Here is a 20,971-nt window from a genome sequence, read left to right as displayed (position 1 = left end):
GGTCATGTTGCCTGCAAAGGTGTTCTGCTTGCTTTGACCTATAAAATGGCCACCAGGTTGCCGGCGGTTGCTTCCAAGCCCGCAGGAGGCGCTGGTCCTGTTGAAAAGAAGCCTAGTATTAAAAGTAAATAAGCAACAATGCTGGAGGCCCACGGTGATGAGAAGGATGCTGGCATTTTGCAAGGATGGAACAGCGCAAGAGTGAAAGCAAATGAAAAAAGCATGTGTGCCCTTGTGAAAGGGAATGGAAAAAAGGCATAGAGGAGAGTGACCCCTGCTGGTGGAAGGAAGGAAAAACAAAAGCCTACAGCACCTGGTATTCCCAGGCGGTCTCCCATCCAAGTACTAACCAGGCCTGACTCTGAGATCAGACGAGATCGGGCGTGTTCAGAGTGGTGTGGCCGTAGGCAGAGACAAGCCTCTCACTTGCTACTTTTCTACTTTGCAGTCTGGCTGCCCTGTCCAGTGCTGAGTAAGAGGCCCTTTTGTGCTTTCCTTTCTCTTCACTTTTTTGCTGTCTCCCTTAAAGGGTTTGTAGGCAGAACGCCCTGCTCAGAGCTGCTGAGCTCACTGATCGGCTGCCGACGTGACGTCAGCGTCGCAGCTAATGCCACAGACCTAGAGCAGCGCTGAGACCCTCTGGTGGACCCGGGTAGGGTGAGTACAGGGTGGTTTGTTGCTTTCTAATAGCCTGCAAGCTGGGATGAACTTTTATTGAAAGGGAACAACCCCTTTGACTGTCTGCAGCGCGCCACAACTAGGAAGCGCAACCTCACACGCAAGCGAGCACGCACATATGCTTGCATGTGGCCACACCTATTTGCCCCTGCAGGCTCAGCGCCACCATGCGTCAGACTCTCTTGTTTTTTCTTCTTCTTATGATTATTTCTGTGCCTCAGCAGGAAAACACCCCCCAATTCCCTCCCGCTCCTTCCCAGCCCTGAATTTGGATCCTGGGTAGCCATCTGATTGGGTTAGTTACACAAGCTTCTTTGCAGAAAAAGACATTACTGCTGCCGGCCGGCCGGCCGGCCAGCCTCTAAAAATCATCCCCGGGGCGCCTGCTGAAAATCTGCCCCCTTCACAGTCCGGGATGTTTATAACGCCATCATTTCCAGAAGGCAGGCTGCGGGGTCAATGAGCACTCCTAGCCACGGCAGGGATCTCGGTGTGAGGCATGCGAGGAGGCGGCAGGGTAGCGTCCTTAGCTGCAGTCTCAGAGGCCTTGTGGGGCTTGGGGCATCCAGCCTCTAGGTTATGTAAGGTCGGTCTCTGGCAAGGCACCGCTCTATACTAGCCGAGCTGAGCAAGGGGGCAAAATGTCATCAAAACGGTCTACAGCACCTGGTGTTCCCTGGAGGTCTCCCATCCAAGTACTGTCCAAGCCCAACCCTGCTTTGCTTCCGAGATCGGGCGTATCCAGGGTGGTGTGGCCAGTAGACACTGCTTGGCCCATCGATTGGCCAGCCTTCCTCAGGCTCGCGTGGTGGCGAGAACTCTGACCATGTGGAGGCGGGCTCCAAAGGGCCCATGCAAAGGCTGGGCTGCCACTATAGGCGTTGTTTGTTTTGCAGTGAAACACCCGCCGCAGCAGGGCCTGAGCATCAGGTGTCTTTAAAAATGGCTCGATGCAGGGTCTCCTGCAGGCTAAACCATTCATCTGGGCGGGAAGTGACAGAAAGAGCCAGCTGGAGCCGCAACTTGAGGCGGATCGAGACGTCCAGGAGCGAATGAAGGAAGAGGGTGAGATGGTTGTGAGTGACTGTGAGCTGCTCTTCGGGGGGTCATGTTGCCTGCAAAGGTGTTCTGCTTGCTTTGACCTATAAAATGGCCACCAGGTTGCCGGCGGTTGCTTCCAAGCCCGCAGGAGGCGCTGGTCCTGTTGAAAAGAAGCCTAGTATTAAAAGTAAATAAGCAACAATGCTGGAGGCCCACGGTGATGAGAAGGATGCTGGCATTTTGCAAGGATGGAACAGCGCAAGAGTGAAAGCAAATGAAAAAAGCATGTGTGCCCTTGTGAAAGGGAATGGAAAAAAGGCATAGAGGAGAGTGACCCCTGCTGGTGGAAGGAAGGAAAAACAAAAGCCTACAGCACCTGGTATTCCCAGGCGGTCTCCCATCCAAGTACTAACCAGGCCTGACTCTGCTTAGCTTCCGAGATCAGACGAGATCGGGCGTGTTCAGAGTGGTGTGGCCGTAGGCAGAGACAGGCCTCTCACTTGCTGCTTTTCTACTTTGCAGTCTGGCTGCCCTGTCCAGTGCTGAGTAAGAGGCCCTTTTGTGCTTTCCTTTCTCTTCACTTTTTTGCTGTCTCCCTTAAAGGGTTTGTAGGCAGAACGCCCTGCTCAGAGCTGCTGAGCTCACTGATCGGCTGCCGACGTGACGTCAGCGTCGCAGCTAATGCCACAGACCTAGAGCAGCGCTGAGACCCTCTGGTGGACCCGGGTAGGGTGAGTACAGGGTGGTTTGTTGCTTTCTAATAGCCTGCAAGCTGGGATGAACTTTTATTGAAAGGGAACAACCCCTTTGACTGTCTGCAGCGCGCCACAACTAGGAAGCGCACACTCACACGCAAGCGAGCACGCACATATGCTTGCATGTGGCCACACCTATTTGCCCCTGCAGGCTCAGCGCCACCATGCGTCAGACTCTCTTGTTTTTTCTTCTTCTTATGATTATTTCTGTGCCTCAGCAGGAAAACACCCCCCAATTCCCTCCCAGCCCTGAATTTGGATCCTGGGTAGCCATCTGATTGGGTTAGTTACACAAGCTTCTTTGCAGAAAAAGACATTACTGCTGCCGGCCGGCCGGCCAGCCTCTAAAAATCATCCCCGGGGCGCCTGCTGAAAATCTGCCCCCTTCACAGTCCGGGATGTTTATAACGCCATCATTTCCAGAAGGCAGGCTGCGGGGTCAATGAGCACTCCTAGCCACGGCAGGGATCTCGGTGTGAGGCATGCGAGGAGGCGGCAGGGTAGCGTCCTTAGCTGCAGTCTCAGAGGCCTTGTGGGGCTTGGGGCATCCAGCCTCTAGGTTATGTAAGGTCGGTCTCTGGCAAGGCACCGCTCTATACTAGCCGAGCTGAGCAAGGGGGCAAAATGTCATCAAAACAGTCTACAGCACCTGGTGTTCCCTGGAGGTCTCCCATCCAAGTACTGTCCAAGCCCAGCCCTGCTTTGCTTCCGAGATCAGACGAGATCGGGCGTATCCAGGGTGGTGTGGCCAGTAGACACTGCTTGGCCCATCGACTGGCCAGCCTTCCTCAGGCTCGCGTGGTGGCGAGAACTCTGACCATGTGGAGGCGGGCTCCGTAGGGCCCATGCCAAGGCTGGGCTGCCATTATAGGCGTTGTTTGTTTTGCAGTGAAACACCCGCCGCAGCAGGGCCTGAGCATCAGGTGTCTTTAAAAATGGCTCAATGCAGGGTCTCCTGCAGGCTAAACCATTCATCTGGGGGGGAAGTGACAGAAAGAGCCAGCTGGAGCCGCAACTTGAGGCGGATCGAGACGTCCAGGAGCGAATGAAGGAAGAGGGTGAGATGGTTGTGAGTGACTGTGAGCTGCTCTTCGGGGGCTCATGTTGCCTGCAAAGGTGTTCTGCTTGCTTTGACCTATAAAATGGCCACCAGGTTGCCGGCGGTTGCTTCCAAGCCCGCAGGAGGCGCTGGTCCTGTTGAAAAGAAGCCTAGTATTAAAAGTAAATAAGCAACAATGCTGGAGGCCCACGGTGATGAGAAGGATGCTGGCATTTTGCAAGGATGGAACAGCGCAAGAGTGAAAGCAAATGAAAAAAGCATGTGTGCCCTTGTGAAAGGGAATGGAAAAAAGGCATAGAGGAGAGTGACCCCTGCTGGTGGAAGGAAGGAAAAACAAAAGCCTACAGCACCTGGTATTCCCAGGCGGTCTCCCATCCAAGTACTAACCAGGCCTGACTCTGCTTAGCTTCCGAGATCAGACGAGATCGGGCGTGTTCAGAGTGGTGTGGCCGTAGGCAGAGACAGGCCTCTCACTTGCTGCTTTTCTACTTTGCAGTCTGGCTGCCCTGTCCAGTGCTGAGTAAGAGGCCCTTTTGTGCTTTCCTTTCTCTTCACTTTTTTGCTGTCTCCCTTAAAGGGTTTGTAGGCAGAACGCCCTGCTCAGAGCTGCTGAGCTCACTGATCGGCTGCCGACGTGACGTCAGCGTCGCAGCTAATGCCACAGACCTAGAGCAGCGCTGAGACCCTCTGGTGGACCCGGGTAGGGTGAGTACAGGGTGGTTTGTTGCTTTCTAATAGCCTGCAAGCTGGGATGAACTTTTATTGAAAGGGAACAACCCCTTTGACTGTCTGCAGCGCGCCACAACTAGGAAGCGCACACTCACACGCAAGCGAGCACGCACATATGCTTGCATGTGGCCACACCAATTTGCCCCTGCAGGCTCAGCGCCACCATGCGTCAGACTCTCTTGTTTTTTCTTCTTCTTATGATTATTTCTGTGCCTCAGCAGGAAAACACCCCCCAATTCCCTCCCGCTCCTTCCCAGCCCTGAATTTGGATCCTGGGTAGCCATCTGATTGGGTTAGTTACACAAGCTTCTTTGCAGAAAAAGACATTACTGCTGCCGGCCGGCCGGCCAGCCTCTAAAAATCATCCCCGGGGCGCCTGCTGAAAATCTGCCCCCTTCACAGTCCGGGATGTTTATAACGCCATCATTTCCAGAAGGCAGGCTGCGGGGTCAATGAGCACTCCTAGCCACGGCAGGGATCTCGGTGTGAGGCATGCGAGGAGGCGGCAGGGTAGCGTCCTTAGCTGCAGTCTCAGAGGCCTTGTGGGGCTTGGGGCATCCAGCCTCTAGGTTTTGTAAGGTCGGTCTCTGGCAAGGCACCGCTCTATACTAGCTGAGCTGAGCAAGGGGGCAAAATGTCATCAAAACGGTCTACAGCACCTGGTGTTCCCAGGAGGTCTCCCATCCAAGTACTGTCCAAGCCCAGCCCTGCTTTGCTTCCGAGATCGGGTGTATCCAGGGTGGTGTGGCCAGTAGACACTGCTTGGCCCATCGACTGGCCGGCCTTCCTCAGGCTCGCGTGGTGGCGAGAACTCTGACCATGTGGAGGCGTGCTCCGAAGGGCCCATGCAAAGGCTGGGCTGCCACTATAGGCGTTGCTTGTTTTGCAGTGAAACACCCGCCGCAGCAGGGCCTGAGCATCAGGTGTCTTTAAAAATGGCTCGATGCAGGGTCTCCTGCAGGCTAAACCATTCATCTGGGGGGGAAGTGACAGAAAGAGCCAGCTGGAGCCGCAACTTGAGGCGGATCGAGACGTCCAGGAGCGAATGAAGGAAGAGGGTGAGATGGTTGTGAGTGACTGTGAGCTGCTCTTCGGGGGGTCATGTTGCCTGCAAAGGTGTTCTGCTTGCTTTGACCTATAAAATGGCCACCAGGTTGCCGGCGGTTGCTTCGAAGCCCGCAGGAGGCCCTGGTCCTGTTGAAAAGAAGCCTAGTATTAAAAGTAAATAAGCAACAATGCTGGAGGCCCACGGTGATGAGAAGGATGCTGGCATTTTGCAAGGATGGAACAGCGCAAGAGTGAAAGCAAATGAAAAAAGCATGTGTGCCCTTGTGAAAGGGAATGGAAAAAAGGCATAGAGGAGAGTGACCCCTGCTGGTGGAAGGAAGGAAAAACAAAAGCCTACAGCACCTGGTATTCCCAGGCGGTCTCCCATCCAAGTACTAACCAGGCCTGACTCTGCTTAGCTTCCGAGATCAGACGAGATCGGGCGTGTTCAGAGTGGTGTGGCTGTAGGCAGAGACAGGCCTCTCACTTGCTGCTTTTCTACTTTGCAGTCTGGCTGCCCTGTCCAGTGCTGAGTAAGAGGCCCTTTTGTGCTTTCCTTTCTCTTCACTTTTTTGCTGTCTCCCTTAAAGGGTTTGTAGGCAGAACGCCCTGCTCAGAGCTGCTGAGCTCACTGATCGGCTGCCGACGTGACGTCAGCGTCGCAGCTAATGCCACAGACCTAGAGCAGCGCTGAGACCCTCTGGTGGACCCGGATAGGGTGAGTACAGGGTGGTTTGTTGCTTTCTAATAGCCTGCAAGCTGGGATGAACTTTTATTGAAAGGGAACAACCCCTTTGACTGTCTGCAGCGCGCCACAACTAGGAAGCGCACACTCACACGCAAGCGAGCACGCACATATGCTTGCATGTGGCCACACCAATTTGCCCCTGCAGGCTCAGCGCCACCATGCATCAGACTCTCTTGTTTTTTCTTCTTCTTATGATTATTTCTGTGCCTCAGCAGGAAAACACCCCCCAATTCCCTCCCGCTCCTTCCCAGCCCTGAATTTGGATCCTGGGTAGCCATCTGATTGGGTTAGTTACACAAGCTTCTTTGCAGAAAAAGACATTACTGCTGCCGGCCGGCCGGCCGGCCGGCCAGCCTCTAAAAATCATCCCCGGGGCGCCTGCTGAAAATCTGCCCCCTTCACAGTCCGGGATGTTTATAACGCCATCATTTCCAGAAGGCAGGCTGCGGGGTCAATGAGCACTCCTAGCCACGGCAGGGATCTCGGTGTGAGGCATGCGAGGAGGCGGCAGGGTAGCGTCCTTAGCTGCAGTCTCAGAGGCCTTGTGGGGCTTGGGGCATCCAGCCTCTAGGTTATGTAAGGTCGGTCTCTGGCAAGGCACCGCTCTATACTAGCCGAGCTGAGCAAGGGGGCAAAATGTCATCAAAACTGTCTACAGCACCTGGTGTTCCCTGGAGGTCTCCCATCCAAGTACTGTCCAAGCCCAACCCTGCTTTGCTTCCGAGATCGGGCGTATCCAGGGTGGTGTGGCCAGTAGACACTGCTTGGCCCATCGATAGGCCAGCCTTCCTCAGGCTCGCTTGGTGGCGAGAACTCTGACCATGTGGAGGCGGGCTCCGAAGGGCCCATGCAAAGGCTGGGCTGCCACTATAGGCGTTGCTTGTTTTGCAGTGAAACACCCGCCGCAGCAGGGCCTGAGCATCAGGTGTCTTTAAAAATGGCTCGATGCAGGGTCTCCTGCAGGCTAAACCATTCATCTGTGGGGGAAGTGACAGAAAAAGCCAGCTGGAGCCGAAACTTGAGGCGGATCGAGACGTCCAGGAGCGAATGAAGGAAGAGGGTGAGACGGTTGTGAGTGACTGTGAGCTGCTCTTCGGGGGGTCATGTTGCCTGCAAAGGTGTTCTGCTTGCTTTGACCTATAAAATGGCCACCAGGTTGCCGGCGGTTGCTTCCAAGCCCGCAGGAGGCGCTGGTCCTGTTGAAAAGAAGCCTAGTATTAAAAGTAAATAAGCAACAATGCTGGAGGCCCACGGTGATGAGAAGGATGCTGGCATTTTGCAAGGATGGAACAGCGCAAGAGTGAAAGCAAATGAAAAAAGCATGTGTGCCCTTGTGAAAGGGAATGGAAAAAAGGCATAGAGGAGAGTGACCCCTGCTGGTGGAAGGAAGGAAAAACAAAAGCCTACAGCACCTGGTATTCCCAGGCGGTCTCCCATCCAAGTACTAACCAGGCCTGACTCTGCTTAGCTTCCGAGATCAGGCGTGTTCAGAGTGGTGTGGCCGTAGGCAGAGACAAGCCTCTCACTTGCTGCTTTTCTACTTTGCAGTCTGGCTGCCCTGTCCAGTGCTGAGTAAGAGGCCCTTTTGTGCTTTCCTTTCTCTTCACTTTTTTGCTGTCTCCCTTAAAGGGTTTGTAGGCAGAACGCCCTGCTCAGAGCTGCTGAGCTCACTGATCGGCTGCCGACGTGACGTCAGCGTCGCAGCTAATGCCACAGACCTAGAGCAGCGCTGAGACCCTCTGGTGGACCCGGGTAGGGTGAGTACAGGGTGGTTTGTTGCTTTCTAATAGCCTGCAAGCTGGGATGAACTTTTATTGAAAGGGAACAACCCCTTTGACTGTCTGCAGCGCGCCACAACTAGGAAGCGCACACTCACACGCAAGCGAGCACGCACATATGCTTGCATGTGGCCACACCTATTTGCCCCTGCAGGCTCAGCGCCACCATGCGTCAGACTCTCTTGTTTTTTCTTCTTCTTATGATTATTTCTGTGCCTCAGCAGGAAAACACCCCCCAATTCCCTCCCGCTCCTTCCCAGCCCTGAATTTGGATCCTGGGAAGCCATCTGATTGGGTTAGTTACACAAGCTTCTTTGCAGAAAAAGACATTACTGCTGCCGGCCGGCCGGCCAGCCTCTAAAAATCATCCCCGGGGAGCCTGCTGAAAATCTGCCCCCTTCACAGTCCGGGATGTTTATAACACCATCATTTCCAGAAGGCAGGCTGCGGGGTCAATGAGCACTCCTAGCCACGGCAGGGATCTCGGTGTGAGGCATGCGAGGAGGCGGCAGGGTAGCGTCCTTAGCTGCAGTCTCAGAGGCCTTGTGGGGCTTGGGGCATCCAGCCTCTAGGTTATGTAAGGTCGGTCTCTGGCAAGGCACCGCTCTATACTAGCTGAGCTGAGCAAGGGGGCAAAATGTCATCAAAACGGTCTACAGCACCTGGTGTTCCCAGGAGGTCTCCCATCCAAGTACTGTCCAAGCCCAGCCCTGCTTTGCTTCCGAGATCGGGTGTATCCAGGGTGGTGTGGCCAGTAGACACTGCTTGACCCATCGACTGGCCGGCCTTCCTCAGGCTCGCGTGGTGGCGAGAACTCTGACCATGTGGAGGCGGGCTCCGAAGGGCCCATGCAAAGGCTGGGCTGCCACTATAGGCGTTGCTTGTTTTGCAGTGAAACACCCGCCGCAGCAGGGCCTGAGCATCAGGTGTCTTTAAAAATGGCTCGATGCAGGGTCTCCTGCAGGCTAAACCATTCATCTGGGGGGGAAGTGACAGAAAGAGCCAGCTGGAGCCGCAACTTGAGGCGGATCGAGACGTCCAGGAGCGAATGAAGGAAGAGGGTGAGATGGTTGTGAGTGACTGTGAGCTGCTCTTCGGGGGGTCATGTTGCCTGCAAAGGTGTTCTGCTTGCTTTGACCTATAAAATGGCCACCAGGTTGCCGGCGGTTGCTTCCAAGCCCGCAGGAGGCGCTGGTCCTGTTGAAAAGAAGCCTAGTATTAAAAGTAAATAAGCAACAATGCTGGAGGCCCACGGTGATGAGAAGGATGCTGGCATTTTGCAAGGATGGAACAGCGCAAGAGTGAAAGCAAATGAAAAAAGCATGTGTGCCCTTGTGAAAGGGAATGGAAAAAAGGCATAGAGGAGAGTGACCCCTGCTGGTGGAAGGAAGGAAAAACAAAAGCCTACAGCACCTGGTATTCCCAGGCGGTCTCCCATCCAAGTACTAACCAGGCCTGACTCTGAGATCAGACGAGATCGGGCGTGTTCAGAGTGGTGTGGCCGTAGGCAGAGACAAGCCTCTCACTTGCTGCTTTTCTACTTTGCAGTCTGGCTGCCCTGTCCAGTGCTGAGTAAGAGGCCCTTTTGTGCTTTCCTTTCTCTTCACTTTTTTGCTGTCTCCCTTAAAGGGTTTGTAGGCAGAACGCCCTGCTCAGAGCTGCTGAGCTCACTGATCGGCTGCCGATGTGACGTCAGCGTCGCAGCTAATGCCACAGACCTAGAGCAGCGCTGAGACCCTCTGGTGGACCCGGGTAGGGTGAGTACAGGGTGGTTTGTTGCTTTCTAATAGCCTGCAAGCTGGGATGAACTTTTATTGAAAGGGAACAACCCCTTTGACTGTCTGCAGCGCGCCACAACTAGGAAGCGCACACTCACACGCAAGCGAGCACGCACATATGCTTGCATGTGGCCACACCAATTTGCCCCTGCAGGCTCAGCGCCACCATGCGTCAGACTCTCTTGTTTTTTCTTCTTCTTATGATTATTTCTGTGCCTCAGCAGGAAAACACCCCCCAATTCCCTCCCGCTCCTTCCCAGCCCTGAATTTGGATCCTGGGTAGCCATCTGATTGGGTTAGTTACACAAGCTTCTTTGCAGAAAAAGACATTACTGCTGCCGGCCGGCCAGCCTCTAAAAATCATCCCCGGGGCGCCTGCTGAAAATCTGCCCCCTTCTCAGTCCGGGATGTTTATAACGCCATCATTTCCAGAAGGCAGGCTGCGGGGTCAATGAGCACTCCTAGCCACGGCAGGGATCTCGGTGTGAGGCATGCGAGGAGGCGGCAGGGTAGCGTCCTTAGCTGCAGTCTCAGAGGCTTTGTGGGGCTTGGGGCATCCAGCCTCTAGGTTATGTAAGGTCGGTCTCTGGCAAGGCACCGCTCTATACTAGCTGAGCTGAGCAAGGGGGCAAAATGTCATCAAAACGGTCTACAGCACCTGGTGTTCCCAGGAGGTCTCCCATCCAAGTACTGTCCAAGCCCAGCCCTGCTTTGCTTCCGAGATCGGGTGTATCCAGGGTGGTGTGGCCAGTAGACACTGCTTGACCCATCGACTGGCCGGCCTTCCTCAGGCTCGCGTGGTGGCGAGAACTCTGACCATGTGGAGGCGGGCTCCGAAGGGCCCATGCAAAGGCTGGGCTGCCACTATAGGCGTTGCTTGTTTTGCAGTGAAACACCCGCCGCAGCAGGGCCTGAGCATCAGGTGTCTTTAAAAATGGCTCGATGCAGGGTCTCCTGCAGGCTAAACCATTCATCTGGGGGGGAAGTGACAGAAAGAGCCAGCTGGAGCCGCAACTTGAGGCGGATCGAGACGTCCAGGAGCGAATGAAGGAAGAGGGTGAGATGGTTGTGAGTGACTGTGAGCTGCTCTTCGGGGGGTCATGTTGCCTGCAAAGGTGTTCTGCTTGCTTTGACCTATAAAATGGCCACCAGGTTGCCGGCGGTTGCTTCGAAGCCCGCAGGAGGCCCTGGTCCTGTTGAAAAGAAGCCTAGTATTAAAAGTAAATAAGCAACAATGCTGGAGGCCCACGGTGATGAGAAGGATGCTGGCATTTTGCAAGGATGGAACAGCGCAAGAGTGAAAGCAAATGAAAAAAGCATGTGTGCCCTTGTGAAAGGGAATGGAAAAAAGGCATAGAGGAGAGTGACAAAGAAAAGGAGTGACAAGGAAAAACAAAAGCCTACAGCACCTGGTATTCCCAGGCGGTCTCCCATCCAAGTACTAACCAGGCCTGACTCTGCTTAGCTTCCGAGATCAGACGAGATCGGGCGTGTTCAGAGTGGTGTGGCCGTAGGCAGAGACAAGCCTCTCACTTGCTACTTTTCTACTTTGCAGTCTGGCTGCCCTGTCCAGTGCTGAGTAAGAGGCCCTTTTGTGCTTTCCTTTCTCTTCACTTTTTTGCTGTCTCCCTTAAAGGGTTTGTAGGCAGAACGCCCTGCTCAGAGCTGCTGAGCTCACTGATCGGCTGCCGACGTGACGTCAGCGTCGCAGCTAATGCCACAGACCTAGAGCAGCGCTGAGACCCTCTGGTGGACCCGGGTAGGGTGAGTACAGGGTGGTTTGTTGCTTTCTAATAGCCTGCAAGCTGGGATGAACTTTTATTGAAAGGGAACAACCCCTTTGACTGTCTGCAGCGCGCCACAACTAGGAAGCGCACACTCACACGCAAGCGAGCACGCACATATGCTTGCATGTGGCCACACCAATTTGCCCCTGCAGGCTCAGCGCCACCATGCGTCAGACTCTCTTGTTTTTTCTTCTTCTTATGATTATTTCTGTGCCTCAGCAGGAAAACACCCCCCAATTCCCTCCCGCTCCTTCCCAGCCCTGAATTTGGATCCTGGGTAGCCATCTGATTGGGTTAGTTACACAAGCTTCTTTGCAGAAAAAGACATTACTGCTGCCGGCCGGCCGGCCGGCCGGCCAGCCTCTAAAAATCATCCCCGGGGCGCCTGCTGAAAATCTGCCCCCTTCACAGTCCGGGATGTTTATAACGCCATCATTTCCAGAAGGCAGGCTGCGGGGTCAATGAGCACTCCTAGCCACGGCAGGGATCTCGGTGTGAGGCATGCGAGGAGGCGGCAGGGTAGCGTCCTTAGCTGCAGTCTCAGAGGCCTTGTGGGGCTTGGGGCATCCAGCCTCTAGGTTATGTAAGGTCGGTCTCTGGCAAGGCACCGCTCTATACTAGCCGAGCTGAGCAAGGGGGCAAAATGTCATCAAAACGGTCTACAGCACCTGGTGTTCCCTGGAGGTCTCCCATCCAAGTACTGTCCAAGCCCAACCCTGGTTTGCTTCCGAGATCGGGCGTATCCAGGGTGGTGTGGCCAGTAGACACTGCTTGGCCCATCGATTGGCCAGCCTTCCTCAGGCTCGCTTGGTGGCGAGAACTCTGACCATGTGGAGGCGGGCTCCGAAGGGCCCATGCAAAGGCTGGGCTGCCACTATAGGCGTTGCTTGTTTTGCAGTGAAACACCCGCCGCAGCAGGGCCTGAGCATCAGGTGTCTTTAAAAATGGCTCGATGCAGGGTCTCCTGCAGGCTAAACCATTCATCTGTGGGGGAAGTGACAGAAAAAGCCAGCTGGAGCCGAAACTTGAGGCGGATCGAGACGTCCAGGAGCGAATGAAGGAAGAGGGTGAGACGGTTGTGAGTGACTGTGAGCTGCTCTTCGGGGGGTCATGTTGCCTGCAAAGGTGTTCTGCTTGCTTTGACCTATAAAATGGCCACCAGGTTGCCGGCGGTTGCTTCCAAGCCCGCAGGAGGCGCTGGTCCTGTTGAAAAGAAGCCTAGTATTAAAAGTAAATAAGCAACAATGCTGGAGGCCCACGGTGATGAGAAGGATGCTGGCATTTTGCAAGGATGGAACAGCGCAAGAGTGAAAGCAAATGAAAAAAGCATGTGTGCCCTTGTGAAAGGGAATGGAAAAAAGGCATAGAGGAGAGTGACCCCTGCTGGTGGAAGGAAGGAAAAACAAAAGCCTACAGCACCTGGTATTCCCAGGCGGTCTCCCATCCAAGTACTAACCAGGCCTGACTCTGCTTAGCTTCCGAGATCAGGCGTGTTCAGAGTGGTGTGGCCGTAGGCAGAGACAAGCCTCTCACTTGCTGCTTTTCTACTTTGCAGTCTGGCTGCCCTGTCCAGTGCTGAGTAAGAGGCCCTTTTGTGCTTTCCTTTCTCTTCACTTTTTTGCTGTCTCCCTTAAAGGGTTTGTAGGCAGAACGCCCTGCTCAGAGCTGCTGAGCTCACTGATCGGCTGCCGACGTGACGTCAGCGTCGCAGCTAATGCCACAGACCTAGAGCAGCGCTGAGACCCTCTGGTGGACCCGGGTAGGGTGAGTACAGGGTGGTTTGTTGCTTTCTAATAGCCTGCAAGCTGGGATGAACTTTTATTGAAAGGGAACAACCCCTTTGACTGTCTGCAGCGCGCCACAACTAGGAAGCGCACACTCACACGCAAGCGAGCACGCACATATGCTTGCATGTGGCCACACCAATTTGCCCCTGCAGGCTCAGCGCCACCATGCGTCAGACTCTCTTGTTTTTTCTTCTTCTTATGATTATTTCTGTGCCTCAGCAGGAAAACACCCCCCAATTCCCTCCCGCTCCTTCCCAGCCCTGAATTTGGATCCTGGGTAGCCATCTGATTGGGTTAGTTACACAAGCTTCTTTGCAGAAAAAGACATTACTGCTGCCGGCCGGCCGGCCGGCCGGCCAGCCTCTAAAAATCATCCCCGGGGCGCCTGCTGAAAATCTGCCCCCTTCACAGTCCGGGATGTTTATAACGCCATCATTTCCAGAAGGCAGGCTGCGGGGTCAATGAGCACTCCTAGCCACGGCAGGGATCTCGGTGTGAGGCATGCGAGGAGGCGGCAGGGTAGCGTCCTTAGCTGCAGTCTCAGAGGCTTTGTGGGGCTTGGGGCATCCAGCCTCTAGGTTATGTAAGGTCGGTCTCTGGCAAGGCACCGCTCTATACTAGCTGAGCTGAGCAAGGGGGCAAAATGTCATCAAAACGGTCTACAGCACCTGGTGTTCCCAGGAGGTCTCCCATCCAAGTACTGTCCAAGCCCAGCCCTGCTTTGCTTCCGAGATCGGGTGTATCCAGGGTGGTGTGGCCAGTAGACACTGCTTGACCCATCGACTGGCCGGCCTTCCTCAGGCTCGCGTGGTGGCGAGAACTCTGACCATGTGGAGGCGGGCTCCGAAGGGCCCATGCAAAGGCTGGGCTGCCACTATAGGCGTTGCTTGTTTTGCAGTGAAACACCCGCCGCAGCAGGGCCTGAGCATCAGGTGTCTTTAAAAATGGCTCGATGCAGGGTCTCCTGCAGGCTAAACCATTCATCTGGGGGGGAAGTGACAGAAAGAGCCAGCTGGAGCCGCAACTTGAGGCGGATCGAGACGTCCAGGAGCGAATGAAGGAAGAGGGTGAGATGGTTGTGAGTGACTGTGAGCTGCTCTTCGGGGGGTCATGTTGCCTGCAAAGGTGTTCTGCTTCCTTTGACCTATAAAATGGCCACCAGGTTGCCGGCGGTTGCTTCCAAGCCCGCAGGAGGCGCTGGTCCTGTTGAAAAGAAGCCTAGTATTAAAAGTAAATAAGCAACAATGCTGGAGGCCCACGGTGATGAGAAGGATGCTGGCATTTTGCAAGGATGGAACAGCGCAAGAGTGAAAGCAAATGAAAAAAGCATGTGTGCCCTTGTGAAAGGGAATGGAAAAAAGGCATAGAGGAGAGTGACCCCTGCTGGTGGAAGGAAGGAAAAACAAAAGCCTACAGCACCTGGTATTCCCAGGCGGTCTCCCATCCAAGTACTAACCAGGCCTGACTCTGCTTAGCTTCCGAGATCAGACGAGATCGGGCGTGTTCAGAGTGGTGTGGCCGTAGGCAGAGACAGGCCTCTCACTTGCTGCTTTTCTACTTTGCAGTCTGGCTGCCCTGTCCAGTGCTGAGTAAGAGGCCCTTTTGTGCTTTCCTTTCTCTTCACTTTTTTGCTGTCTCCCTTAAAGGGTTTGTAGGCAGAACGCCCTGCTCAGAGCTGCTGAGCTCACTGATCGGCTGCCGACGTGACGTCAGCGTCGCAGCTAATGCCACAGACCTAGAGCAGCGCTGAGACCCTCTGGTGGACCCGGGTAGGGTGAGTACAGGGTGGTTTGTTGCTTTCTAATAGCCTGCAAGCTGGGATGAACTTTTATTGAAAGGGAACAACCCCTTTGACTGTCTGCAGCGCGCCACAACTAGGAAGCGCACACTCACACGCAAGCGAGCACGCACATATGCTTGCATGTGGCCACACCAATTTGCCCCTGCAGGCTCAGCGCCACCATGCGTCAGACTCTCTTGTTTTTTCTTCTTCTTATGATTATTTCTGTGCCTCAGCAGGAAAACACCCCCCAATTCCCTCCCGCTCCTTCCCAGCCCTGAATTTGGATCCTGGGTAGCCATCTGATTGGGTTAGTTACACAAGCTTCTTTGCAGAAAAAGACATTACTGCTGCCGGCCGGCCGGCCGGCCAGCCTCTAAAAATCATCCCCGGGGCGCCTGCTGAAAATCTGCCCCCTTCACAGTCCGGGATGTTTATAACGCCATCATTTCCAGAAGGCAGGCTGCGGGGTCAATGAGCACTCCTAGCCACGGCAGGGATCTCGGTGTGAGGCATGCGAGGAGGCGGCAGGGTAGCGTCCTTAGCTGCAGTCTCAGAGGCCTTGTGGGGCTTGGGGCATCCAGCCTCTAGGTTATGTAAGGTCGGTCTCTGGCAAGGCACCGCTCTATACTAGCTGAGCTGAGCAAGGGGGCAAAATGTCATCAAAACAGTCTACAGCACCTGGTGTTCCCAGGAGGTCTCCCATCCAAGTACTGTCCAAGCCCAGCCCTGCTTTGCTTCCGAGATCGGGTGTATCCAGGGTGGTGTGGCCAGTAGACACTGCTTGGCCCATCGACTGGCCGGCCTTCCTCAGGCTCGCGTGGTGGCGAGAACTCTGACCATGTGGAGGCGGGCTCCGAAGGGCCCATGCAAAGGCTGGGCTGCCACTATAGGCGTTGCTTGTTTTGCAGTGAAACACCCGCCGCAGCAGGGCCTGAGCATCAGGTGTCTTTAAAAATGGCTCGATGCAGGGTCTCCTGCAGGCTAAACCATTCATCTGGGGGGGAAGTGACAGAAAGAGCCAGCTGGAGCCGCAACTTGAGGCGGATCGAGACGTCCAGGAGCGAATGAAGGAAGAGGGTGAGATGGTTGTGAGTGACTGTGAGCTGCTCTTCGGGGGGTCATGTTGCCTGCAAAGGTGTTCTGCTTCCTTTGACCTATAAAATGGCCACCAGGTTGCCGGCGGTTGCTTCCAAGCCCGCAGGAGGCCCTGGTCCTGTTGAAAAGAAGCCTAGTATTAAAAGTAAATAAGCAACAATGCTGGAGGCCCACGGTGATGAGAAGGATGCTGGCATTTTGCAAGGATGGAACAGCGCAAGAGTGAAAGCAAATGAAAAAAGCATGTGTGCCCTTGTGAAAGGGAATGGAAAAAAGGCATAGAGGAGAGTGACCCCTGCTGGTGGAAGGAAGGAAAAACAAAAGCCTACAGCACCTGGTATTCCCAGGCGGTCTCCCATCCAAGTACTAACCAGGCCTGACTCTGCTTAGCTTCCGAGATCAGACGAGATCGGGCGTGTTCAGAGTGGTGTGGCCGTAGGCAGAGACAGGCCTCTCACTTGCTGCTTTTCTACTTTGCAGTCTGGCTGCCCTGTCCAGTGCTGAGTAAGAGGCCCTTTTGTGCTTTCCTTTCTCTTCACTTTTTTGCTGTCTCCCTTAAAGGGTTTGTAGGCAGAACGCCCTGCTCAGAGCTGCTGAGCTCACTGATCGGCTGCCGACGTGACGTCAGCGTCGCAGCTAATGCCACAGACCTAGAGCAGCGCTGAGACCCTCTGGTGGACCCGGGTAGGGTGAGTACAGGGTGGTTTGTTGCTTTCTAATAGCCTGCAAGCTGGGATGAACTTTTATTGAAAGGGAACAACCCCTTTGACTGTCTGCAGCGCGCCACAACTAGGAAGCGCACACTCACACGCAAGCGAGCACGCACATATGCTTGCATGTGGCCACACCAATTTGCCCCTGCAGGCTCAGCGCCACCATGCGTCAGACTCTCTTGTTTTTTCTTCTTCTTATGATTATTTCTGTGCCTCAGCAGGAAAACACCCCCCAATTCCCTCCCGCTCCTTCCCAGCCCTGAATTTGGATCCTGGGTAGCCATCTGATTGGGTTAGTTACACAAGCTTCTTTGCAGAAAAAGACATTACTGCTGCCGGCCAGCCTCTAAAAATCATCCCCGGGGCGCCTGCTGAAAATCTGCCCCCTTCACAGTCCGGGATGTTTATAACGCCATCATTTCCAGAAGGCAGGCTGCGGGGTCAATGAGCACTCCTAGCCACGGCAGGGATCTCGGTGTGAGGCATGCGAGGAGGCGGCAGGGTAGCGTCCTTAGCTGCAGTCTCAGAGGCCTTGTGGGGCTTGGGGCATCCAGCCTCTAGGTTATGTAAGGTCGGTCTCTGGCAAGGCACCGCTCTATACTAGCTGAGCTGAGCAAGGGGGCAAAATGTCATCAAAACGGTCTACAGCACCTGGTGTTCCCAGGAGGTCTCCCATCCAAGTACTGTCCAAGCCCAGCCCTGCTTTGCTTCCGAGATCGGGTGTATCCAGGGTGGTGTGGCCAGTAGACACTGCTTGGCCCATCGACTGGCCGGCCTTCCTCAGGCTCGCGTGGTGGCGAGAACTCTGACCATGTGGAGGCGGGCTCCGAAGGGCCCATGCAAAGGCTGGGCTGCCACTATAGGCGTTGCTTGTTTTGCAGTGAAACACCCGCCGCAGCAGGGCCTGAGCATCAGGTGTCTTTAAAAATGGCTCGATGCAGGGTCTCCTGCAGGCTAAACCATTCATCTGGGGGGGAAGTGACAGAAAGAGCCAGCTGGAGCCGCAACTTGAGGCGGATCGAGACGTCCAGGAGCGAATGAAGGAAGAGGGTGAGATGGTTGTGAGTGACTGTGAGCTGCTCTTCGGGGGGTCATGTTGCCTGCAAAGGTGTTCTGCTTCCTTTGACCTATAAAATGGCCACCAGGTTGCCGGCGGTTGCTTCCAAGCCCGCAGGAGGCGCTGGTCCTGTTGAAAAGAAGCCTAGTATTAAAAGTAAATAAGCAACAATGCTGGAGGCCCACGGTGATGAGAAGGATGCTGGCATTTTGCAAGGATGGAACAGCGCAAGAGTGAAAGCAAATGAAAAAAGCATGTGTGCCCTTGTGAAAGGGAATGGAAAAAAGGCATAGAGGAGAGTGACCCCTGCTGGTGGAAGGAAGGAAAAACAAAAGCCTACAGCACCTGGTATTCCCAGGCGGTCTCCCATCCAAGTACTAACCAGGCCTGACTCTGCTTAGCTTCCGAGATCAGACGAGATCGGGCGTGTTCAGAGTGGTGTGGCCGTAGGCAGAGACAGGCCTCTCACTTGCTGCTTTTCTACTTTGCAGTCTGGCTGCCCTGTCCAGTGCTGAGTAAGAGGCCCTTTTGTGCTTTCCTTTCTCTTCACTTTTTTGCTGTCTCCCTTAAAGGGTTTGTAGGCAGAACGCCCTGCTCAGAGCTGCTGAGCTCACTGATCGGCTGCCGACGTGACGTCAGCGTCGCAGCTAATGCCACAGACCTAGAGCAGCGCTGAGACCCTCTGGTGGACCCGGGTAGGGTGAGTACAGGGTGGTTTGTTGCTTTCTAATAGCCTGCAAGCTGGGATGAACTTTTATTGAAAGGGAACAACCCCTTTGACTGTCTGCAGCGCGCCACAACTAGGAAGCGCACACTCACACGCAAGCGAGCACGCACATATGCTTGCATGTGGCCACACCAATTTGCCCCTGCAGGCTCAGCGCCACCATGCGTCAGACTCTCTTGTTTTTTCTTCTTCTTATGATTATTTCTGTGCCTCAGCAGGAAAACACCCCCCAATTCCCTCCCGCTCCTTCCCAGCCCTGAATTTGGATCCTGGGTAGCCATCTGATTGGGTTAGTTACACAAGCTTCTTTGCAGAAAAAGACATTACTGCTGCCGGCCGGCCAGCCTCTAAAAATCATCCCCGGGGCGCCTGCTGAAAATCTGCCCCCTTCACAGTCCGGGATGTTTATAACGCCATCATTTCCAGAAGGCAGGCTGCGGGGTCAATGAGCACTCCTAGCCACGGCAGGGATCTCGGTGTGAGGCATGCGAGGAGGCGGCAGGGTAGCGTCCTTAGCTGCAGTCTCAGAGGCCTTGTGGGGCTTGGGGCATCCAGCCTCTAGGTTATGTAAGGTCGGTCTCTGGCAAGGCACCGCTCTATACTAGCTGAGCTGAGCAAGGGGGCAAAATGTCATCAAAACAGTCTACAGCACCTGGTGTTCCCAGGAGGTCTCCCATCCAAGTACTGTCCAAGCCCAGCCCTGCTTTGCTTCCAAGATCGGGTGTATCCAGGGTGGTGTGGCCAGTAGACACTGCTTGACCCATCAACTGGCCGGCCTTCCTCAGGCTCGCGTGGTGGTGAGAACTCTGACCATGTGGAGGCGGGCTCCGAAGGGCCCATGCAAAGGCTGGGCTGCCACTATAGGCGTTGCTTGTTTTGCAGTGAAACACCCGCCGCAGCAGGGCCTGAGCATCAGGTGTCTTTAAAAATGGCTCGATGCAGGGTCTCCTGCAGGCTAAACCATTCATCTGGGGGGGAAGTGACAGAAAGAGCCAGCTGGAGCCGCAACTTGAGGCGGATCGAGACGTCCAGGAGCGAATGAAGGAAGAGGGTGAGATGGTTGTGAGTGACTGTGAGCTGCTCTTCGGGGGGTCATGTTGCCTGCAAAGGTGTTCTGCTTGCTTTGACCTATAAAATGGCCACCAGGTTGCCGGCGGTTGCTTCCAAGCCCGCAGGAGGCCCTGGTCCTGTTGAAAAGAAGCCTAGTATTAAAAGTAAATAAGCAACAATGCTGGAGGCCCACGGTGATGAGAAGGATGCTGGCATTTTGCAAGGATGGAACAGCGCAAGAGTGAAAGCAAATGAAAAAAGCATGTGTGCCCTTGTGAAAGGGAATGGAAAAAAGGCATAGAGGAGAGTGACCCCTGCTGGTGGAAGGAAGGAAAAACAAAAGCCTACAGCACCTGGTATTCCCAGGTGGTCTCCCATCCAAGTACTAACCAGGCCTGACTCTGCTTAGCTTCCGAGATCAGACGAGATCGGGCGTGTTCAGAGTGGTGTGGCCGTAGGCAGAGACAGGCCTCTCACTTGCTGCTTTTCTACTTTGCAGTCTGGCTGCCCTGTCCAGTGCTGAGTAAGAGGCCCTTTTGTGCTTTCCTTTCTCTTCACTTTTTTGCTGTCTCCCTTAAAGGGTTTGTAGGCAGAACGCCCTGCTCAGAGCTGTTGAGCTCACTGATCGGCTGCCGACGTGACGTCAGCGTCGCAGCTAATGCCACAGACCTAGAGCAGCGCTGAGACCCTCTGGTGGACCCGGGTAGGGTGAGTACAGGGTGGTTTGTTGCTTTCTAATAGCCTGCAAGCTGGGATGAACTTTTATTGAAAGGGAACAACCCCTTTGACTGTCTGCAGCGCGCCACAACTAGGAAGCGCACACTCACACGCAAGCGAGCACGCACATATGCTTGCATGTGGCCACACCAATTTGCCCCTGCAGGCTCAGCGCCACCATGCGTCAGACTCTCTTGTTTTTTCTTCTTCTTATGATTATTTCTGTGCCTCAGCAGGAAAACACCCCCCAATTCCCTCCCGCTCCTTCCCAGCCCTGAATTTGGATCCTGGGTAGCCATCTGATTGGGTTAGTTACACAAGCTTCTTTGCAGAAAAAGACATTACTGCTGCCGGCCGGCCAGCCTCTAAAAATCATCCCCGGGGCGCCTGCTGAAAATCTGCCCCCTTCACAGTCCGGGATGTTTATAACGCCATCATTTCCAGAAGGCAGGCTGCGGGGTCAATGAGCACTCCTAGCCACGGCAGGGATCTCGGTGTGAGGCATGCGAGGAGGCGGCAGGGTAGCGTCCTTAGCTGCAGTCTCAGAGGCCTTGTGGGGCTTGGGGCATCCAGCCTCTAGGTTATGTAAGGTCGGTCTCTGGCAAGGCACCGCTCTATACTAGCTGAGCTGAGCAAGGGGG

At 54.6% G+C, this 20,971-nt stretch overlaps 9 non-coding genes and 12 pseudogenes across 9 annotated transcripts; all 21 read right to left on the bottom strand.

The window, feature by feature from the left end:
• Positions 1 to 1,332: 1,332 nt before the first annotated feature.
• Positions 1,333 to 1,442, bottom strand: LOC138644196 (5S ribosomal RNA; annotated as a pseudogene).
• A 641-nt stretch (positions 1,443 to 2,083) lies between these two features.
• On the bottom strand, positions 2,084 to 2,202 carry LOC138643822 (5S ribosomal RNA). Its single transcript, XR_011314335.1, has one exon. It is a non-coding gene; the product is annotated as a 5S ribosomal RNA (ribosomal RNA).
• A 909-nt stretch (positions 2,203 to 3,111) lies between these two features.
• LOC138644018 (5S ribosomal RNA) lies at positions 3,112 to 3,231 on the bottom strand. Its single transcript, XR_011314522.1, has one exon. It is a non-coding gene; the product is annotated as a 5S ribosomal RNA (ribosomal RNA).
• Positions 3,232 to 3,872: 641 nt separating this feature from the next.
• Positions 3,873 to 3,991, bottom strand: LOC138643820 (5S ribosomal RNA). The gene has a single exon (XR_011314333.1). It is a non-coding gene; the product is annotated as a 5S ribosomal RNA (ribosomal RNA).
• A 919-nt stretch (positions 3,992 to 4,910) lies between these two features.
• LOC138644151 (5S ribosomal RNA) lies at positions 4,911 to 5,020 on the bottom strand (annotated as a pseudogene).
• A 641-nt stretch (positions 5,021 to 5,661) lies between these two features.
• On the bottom strand, positions 5,662 to 5,780 carry LOC138643887 (5S ribosomal RNA). The gene has a single exon (XR_011314397.1). It is a non-coding gene; the product is annotated as a 5S ribosomal RNA (ribosomal RNA).
• A 927-nt stretch (positions 5,781 to 6,707) lies between these two features.
• On the bottom strand, positions 6,708 to 6,817 carry LOC138644229 (5S ribosomal RNA; annotated as a pseudogene).
• A 641-nt stretch (positions 6,818 to 7,458) lies between these two features.
• Positions 7,459 to 7,567, bottom strand: LOC138644114 (5S ribosomal RNA; annotated as a pseudogene).
• A 919-nt stretch (positions 7,568 to 8,486) lies between these two features.
• LOC138644149 (5S ribosomal RNA) lies at positions 8,487 to 8,596 on the bottom strand (annotated as a pseudogene).
• A 1,664-nt stretch (positions 8,597 to 10,260) lies between these two features.
• Positions 10,261 to 10,370, bottom strand: LOC138644148 (5S ribosomal RNA; annotated as a pseudogene).
• Positions 10,371 to 11,011: 641 nt separating this feature from the next.
• LOC138643819 (5S ribosomal RNA) lies at positions 11,012 to 11,130 on the bottom strand. The gene has a single exon (XR_011314332.1). It is a non-coding gene; the product is annotated as a 5S ribosomal RNA (ribosomal RNA).
• Positions 11,131 to 12,057: 927 nt separating this feature from the next.
• On the bottom strand, positions 12,058 to 12,167 carry LOC138644249 (5S ribosomal RNA; annotated as a pseudogene).
• A 641-nt stretch (positions 12,168 to 12,808) lies between these two features.
• On the bottom strand, positions 12,809 to 12,917 carry LOC138644113 (5S ribosomal RNA; annotated as a pseudogene).
• A 927-nt stretch (positions 12,918 to 13,844) lies between these two features.
• Positions 13,845 to 13,954, bottom strand: LOC138644147 (5S ribosomal RNA; annotated as a pseudogene).
• A 641-nt stretch (positions 13,955 to 14,595) lies between these two features.
• LOC138643818 (5S ribosomal RNA) lies at positions 14,596 to 14,714 on the bottom strand. Its single transcript, XR_011314331.1, has one exon. It is a non-coding gene; the product is annotated as a 5S ribosomal RNA (ribosomal RNA).
• A 923-nt stretch (positions 14,715 to 15,637) lies between these two features.
• Positions 15,638 to 15,747, bottom strand: LOC138644164 (5S ribosomal RNA; annotated as a pseudogene).
• Positions 15,748 to 16,388: 641 nt separating this feature from the next.
• Positions 16,389 to 16,507, bottom strand: LOC138643817 (5S ribosomal RNA). Its single transcript, XR_011314330.1, has one exon. It is a non-coding gene; the product is annotated as a 5S ribosomal RNA (ribosomal RNA).
• A 911-nt stretch (positions 16,508 to 17,418) lies between these two features.
• Positions 17,419 to 17,528, bottom strand: LOC138644146 (5S ribosomal RNA; annotated as a pseudogene).
• A 641-nt stretch (positions 17,529 to 18,169) lies between these two features.
• On the bottom strand, positions 18,170 to 18,288 carry LOC138643816 (5S ribosomal RNA). The gene has a single exon (XR_011314329.1). It is a non-coding gene; the product is annotated as a 5S ribosomal RNA (ribosomal RNA).
• Positions 18,289 to 19,203: 915 nt separating this feature from the next.
• LOC138644216 (5S ribosomal RNA) lies at positions 19,204 to 19,313 on the bottom strand (annotated as a pseudogene).
• A 641-nt stretch (positions 19,314 to 19,954) lies between these two features.
• On the bottom strand, positions 19,955 to 20,073 carry LOC138644126 (5S ribosomal RNA). The gene has a single exon (XR_011314582.1). It is a non-coding gene; the product is annotated as a 5S ribosomal RNA (ribosomal RNA).
• Positions 20,074 to 20,971: the final 898 nt, after the last annotated feature.

The sequence above is a fragment of the Ranitomeya imitator genome, chromosome 6, assembly GCF_032444005.1.
Source record: "Ranitomeya imitator isolate aRanImi1 chromosome 6, aRanImi1.pri, whole genome shotgun sequence".
NCBI lineage: Eukaryota > Metazoa > Chordata > Amphibia > Anura > Dendrobatidae > Ranitomeya > Ranitomeya imitator.
This window is presented reverse-complemented; position numbering and strand designations above follow the sequence as displayed.